Source organism: Phyllobates terribilis, unplaced genomic scaffold (genome assembly GCF_046119375.1).
Source record: "Phyllobates terribilis strain yellow unplaced genomic scaffold, ASM4611937v1 Scaffold_5__5_contigs__length_657084704, whole genome shotgun sequence".
In the NCBI taxonomy this organism is placed as follows: Eukaryota; Metazoa; Chordata; class Amphibia; order Anura; family Dendrobatidae; genus Phyllobates; species Phyllobates terribilis.
Genome location: NW_027362765.1, coordinates 261846476 through 261852481, shown reverse-complemented (window position 1 = coordinate 261852481; position 6006 = coordinate 261846476). Strand labels below are relative to the sequence as shown.

The window sequence follows — 6006 nt, the reverse complement described above, 5'->3', positions numbered from 1 at the left end:
AATGACCCACTATATAAGGAGCCAGTTGTGTGCAATATAGGGCTTGTGCAATTATTGACCACTACAGATACTCTATACAGCCTGTGCGGTTTTGACTTGATTATGTGCACTTTTTGCATTGCATTCTTTAATATCATGGGAAGGTTTCCTTAGCAGCTGGCTCCTTATATAGTGGGTCATTATTGGTGATCACTGCACAAATACACGCTCTTTTTCTGCCTATTTAGTTTGTCATTTTTTGCGTGTGGCAGGTGGATCCCTATCACCGGATGGTGCCCTCCTTTAATTGTTGTTGCCATTCTTCCATTCTTGCATTATTCCATTGCCCCCTAACAATAGGACAATGGAATAATGCAAGAATGGAACAGACATTGCAGGTGTCATAATGGGCTCCTGGCTTTTATCTAGCTGTGCTGCAGCAGCCAGCTTCAGTCTGTAGGTAGCCTACAGACTGGGAAGCTGGGGGGACCGCTGCTCGTTTGTTCAATAATTACCCTCTCTACCCCCCACCCTTCCCGGTCTTGAGGCGCGTGGGACTTTAGGGGGGAGAGGAGAGGAGAATGTGTGAAAATAGGTGGACGTATAGGGGACGTATCAGATATTAAACTGATAAGAAAAGATACTACACTTGATCTTAGCCAAAAGGCCGAGAAGCGATTACCTGAATTGGTTTTGGCCTATGGCTGCACCCTGGCCCCAAGAAGGCACCCATTGTAGGGATAGGGACAAAGTCTCCCCTTAGGAAGACACATTGTTCATCAATAGACACCTTAAGAGCAGTGGTCCCACCTGCTTCCCAGTATGTAGGCTCCCTACAGACTGAAGCTGGCTGCTGCAGCACTGCCAGATAAAAGCCAGGAGCCCATTATGACACGTGCAATGTCTGTTTCATTCTTCCATTCTTGCATTATTCCATTGTTCCATTGCCCCCTAACAATGGGACTGGGAAGCAGGGTGGACCGCTGCTCTTTGTTGAATAATTAGTTACCCTCTCTACCACCCACCCTTCCCGGTCTTGAGGAACGTGGGAACCAGACTTCATCATAAGTTATACTGCTACTTCATAAACATCATTGTAGTTACCTTATTAAAGTATTATTCAACAAAAATGCATCCAAGTAAACTTATACCAGAGAAAACTCCAGAAAAAAAATAAACTGTATTTAACCATATCCTGCCACTTAAGGTATTTCCACACACCTTCAGAACCTGTTCCACCACCACCACCTTCTCTTGTGTCCCACAAATAGATTACATATAGCCTTGCTAAGGTCAACCTAATATAATCATTACCTGTTAAATTTACCCTTTCAAACACACACAAATTTCTCACATCTCACAAGCGCTCCTGCACACACACCATAATAAACCACATCATCCTTTCTAGGCCACAACGACTAGCACCAAACCCAAACATAGCCACTCTCCAATCAGTAAACTTCACACCAGCAACCCCTTTACACAGTCCACCCACACCTTTCCACACATCATGCGCAAAATTACAATCCCACATAAGGTGCCTCACCGTCTCATTCGCTCCACAACCATCTCTTGGACATACTGCAGATCTTATGAGATCTCTTTTCTTCTGAAAATCCCTCACTAGCAAAATATTATGAAGGCCCATCCATACTATATCCCGCTGTCTCTTCAACACACCTTGAATACTTAACTTCTTCCATACCCGCGCAACTTCCATAGAACGCAATCCCACCACATTACTCTCACACTCATTCACACACATCTTCTCCATCACCTTCTTAACCAACTTAAAGTCTTTCATTGCAACTGCTAACAAATCATTCTTCCTCACAAACTTCTCAATCAAATCATACCGCTCAGGACACTTAAACGCAACAGGCACATTCTTATCACGCTTCACCCAATTCAGACCATACAGCATCCATCCAGCCAAATACTTACACATAAATGCCCCTTTATTATTCTTCCCAATCAAAATGACCGTAGTCTTAATAAAATGCAATGTTAGAAACACTTCAATATTCGGGAACTTCAGTCCCCCATGCAAATATTGCTTAAACAAAATCTCCCTCTTAAGTCTTTCCATCTTACTGCCCCAAAAAAACACAAAAATTAGTTTCTCCACTTTTTTAAACGTAAAGCAAAATAGGGAGAATACCAGCCTTAATAATAAGAACCTTCCCTACCAAAGACAAAGAACGTAACTTCCAAAAATTCATCTTCCGCACAATCCGCTCACCACATTCATCCCAACTCTCATAACCTTTCAAATCATCATTAAAAAAAACTCCCAATACTTTAATTTCACCATCCACACCATCCATCTTAATCCTATTGTCACCAAAACATTTAAACATGCATTTGTTCCAATTCACACGAAACGCTGACGCGCCACAAAACAAATTCAACAACAATTTTACTCTCTCCATAGAGGCCACACTCTCACTCACCACTACCACAACATCCATGTATCCTAAGACTTTCACAGTCATTCCACCACTCCCCGGCACTAACAAACCACGCACCACTTTCTCTTTCTGAATCATACACAGCAGTGGCTCAATCACACACAGAAATAATACCGGTAACATGGGGCAACCTTGCCTCACGCCAGACCTAATACACACTTTCTCACTCAAAAACCCATTCACCAGAAATTCACTCACCACCTTCCCATATAATTCTATCACAGCACGCACAGATTTCTCCGGAAAACCCATTCTATGCAAAGCCTCAAATAGAAACACGAGACACACGATCAAACGCCTTTTTAAAGTCAACAACCATCATCATACACTTCTGTTTTCTTACTTTACAATCCCACAACACATCTCTTAAAAGACACAGATCCGTCATACATCTACCAGGCACTGCACACACTTGATATTTACCAACCACATCAGCTATAACCACACGCATCCGACACGCCAAAATTTTACTGAATACCTTATAATTAGAAGGGTAATTGGCCTCCAATTACTCAAACACCTTTTATCCCCTTTCTTATGGATTAAGACCACCACTCCCTCCTTCATTGAACTCGCAAGCATCCCATTCTCCCACATAAACTGACACACCTCCACTAAATCCATACCCATCACTTCCCACATCATAACATATAGCTCCACAGGCAAACCATCCTTCCCAGGCGTCACATTCTTCTTTGCACTAAACACCGCTTTCTTAACTTCTTCCTCAATCACTGCCTCACATAGACCAGAACATCCATCCTCATCCACCTTACAATCCAAGGTCTTAAGCACTTCTTCTTTCAAACTCTCATTCACCCACTTCCTGCCAAACAACTCCACATAAAACGCGACCGCTTCCTTCATTACATCCTTTCCACTCACACAAACACCATCCACATCAAAATCTCCTCCATGCCCTCCTTCTTACCGTATATTTTTTAAAGAAATATCTTGAACACTTTTCATCTTTATCAAGATGGACCACCTTAGACATAAAAATGATTTCCCTTCCCTTCCTCTTCAAATCCTCTCTCACACTTCTTAACAAATCATCCACATTCACACCACACATCCTCATTGTCTCCAGCCATTCCACCCTCATCATTAAATCTTTATATTGACTCCTTACCATGGCAGCCTTCTTATAGCCCCATCGATTAAAAAACTTTTGCACTTCATACTTCATCCAATCCCACCACACCAATACACTTTCAAACTTACTCTTTTGAGATTTACACGAACTATATTTTTTCTTAAAATCATTCACAACTTTCTCATCCTCAAGCAAACTCACATTCAATTTCCACACACCTCTCCCATGCACCCACCTTAAATCCCCTCTAAACTCAGCTATCAGGCACACAAAGTCCGTAAAAGGAACTGAAAATTGAGAAAAACCATCACATATTATATTTTTAGAAAAAACATCCTATCAATCCTAAATGTTATCCCACCCCTGTCAGCTTTATTGGTTTGTGGTGGCGGCTTCCCCAAAAATACCTCAGCAGCATCAAGAAAGAAAAAATCAGAAATAATGTTTGCCAATTTTTTTCCTGAGGCATCAACTTTCCCCTCAGTTACACAGTTAAAATTACCTGTTACTATCACAGGGATCCTACCAGGTAATTCTAAACATAATTTATCTAATAAACTTAACCTGCCTTCATTTTTGGAGGACCATAAATATTTATCATTTTAACTTTCCACCTCCTCCCACACACAACTACGGAGATGCAACGACCCACCTCTATTACCTTATAACATTCAAAAACAAAATTTCTATTATTTATTCTATCCCAACTCCATCATTTTTATTCCCACTAGAGCCAGACCAGATATGCTGGCCATATGGCCAATCAGCATCTTCCAGGGGTTCTTCTATACCACACTCCTGTAGACACATCGTATCAAAGGAATGGTTATGTAAAAAGTCCAGAATCACAGATCTTCTAACTCTAGACTTTAGAAGTCTTACATAAAGGGACGCGAAGTCCCAATTTGTTTTAGAGACCATTCATTGGCTCAACAAACCACAAGCTCAGTCTCAGAAAAAAACACGCCTTCCTTATCCTCTCTCATCCGGCGAACTCCAAATTCTCCTCCAGGTAAGCCGTTGACGCAGGAGAACAAGAACCCGCTGGGTAATCCCGCTCACTCACCGGACTTGCCACGCATTGGCTACTTGATGGTTCAGACAACCGGGCCCTTTTATTCTTAGCGCGGTCCGGTTCCTCAGAAGACCTCACCCCAGTCTCAGTAAAGTCTCCTTGACCTCCAACTCCCTCTTCATCCATACTTTCACTGCTCCAACTGAGAGCCGGGTCCCCTGGGGTTTCCAAGGCTACCTCACGTTCTTCACAAAAGGAGTCGATGAAACCCCCCTGATAGGAAGAAACGTCCATCTCAGCTGTCAGAACCTCTTCCACTCTCCCGGGCTCCATCAGTAGGTCAGCAGACGCCCCAACTGGAGCAGTCTCCACATGCTGTTCCACTACCTTCACCCTGCAAGAGACTGCGGCCTCAGGTGCAACATTCCTAGGCATCGGAGAGTTCGTGACCACCTCAGAGTATGCCCTTGCCTTGCCCTCGTTCGCACGATGAGTACAATCCTTAAAGGCATGCCCCTCCATACCACAAGCATTGCAAACAATCGGATTGGTACAGTCCTTAGCAACATGCCCACTTTGGTTGCACTTGGAGCAAACAGGCACAGCAGTACAAACCTCTTGTAAGTGGCCGTACTTCTTACATTTCCTGCAAAAAACTGGAGCCTCAGGAAAGAAGAGAATACCCCTATCTCTCCCGATGGAGAAACTTTGGGGAGGGTAATGAACACCTCCAGGCTCCTAAGAACTTTCTCCAAATCTGACAAAATATCTGTATCTGCCAGTCTATAAGTTCTCCTCGTTCATGATTTTGTGACTGTTGCTCACAAAGTCACAATGCCTCCTAAGAAAAGCCGCAATGTCATGTTCATGAACAAAGGGATTATACATAAATATGACAAGGGGAACATCACCTTTGGAGTACAAGACTGTAAAGGTCAAACCATCCAAGGTTGGATTCTTCTTCTGCTCCTTCAACTTCTTGTACAGGTTCTGGCAAGCCGCCATAGATTGCAGTACCAAGACATACCATCCTTCCTTCCGGGATTCCTACAGGCAGACAATGTTTTCTCTTGTCACTTCCAGGATTTTGAAGATCACCTCGTGCACCGTATACGACAGATTGAAACGCTCTCTGACAGCAGCATCAACTTCAATGCGGAATGCATTGCGAACCCGATTGTCATCGATCCCAGCATAGCGTATCTTCACGCCCATTATGATCACTCTCTCGTTCCTCCTCATTCTCCCCCTAAAGCAGCAGCTACGTTCACAAACTGTGTATTTGCTGCTTTTTTTTACGTGCGGGTATTTTCCTGCAGTTTTTACCTGCATTTTTTTCCCAGGTAAAAAAAACACCTCCATTCACACACTGCGTTTTTTGCTGCGTTTTTTTACTCATGTGTATTTTTCTGCAGTGTACACTACAAAGACAGACAAACTTTGTT

The 6006-nt window shown here is 43.0% G+C and overlaps 1 pseudogene; it reads right to left on the bottom strand.

Moving 5' to 3' along the window:
• Positions 1-557: 557 nt before the first annotated feature.
• On the bottom strand, positions 558-658 carry LOC141150861 (U2 spliceosomal RNA; annotated as a pseudogene).
• Between the last annotated feature and the right edge of the window lie 5348 nt (positions 659-6006).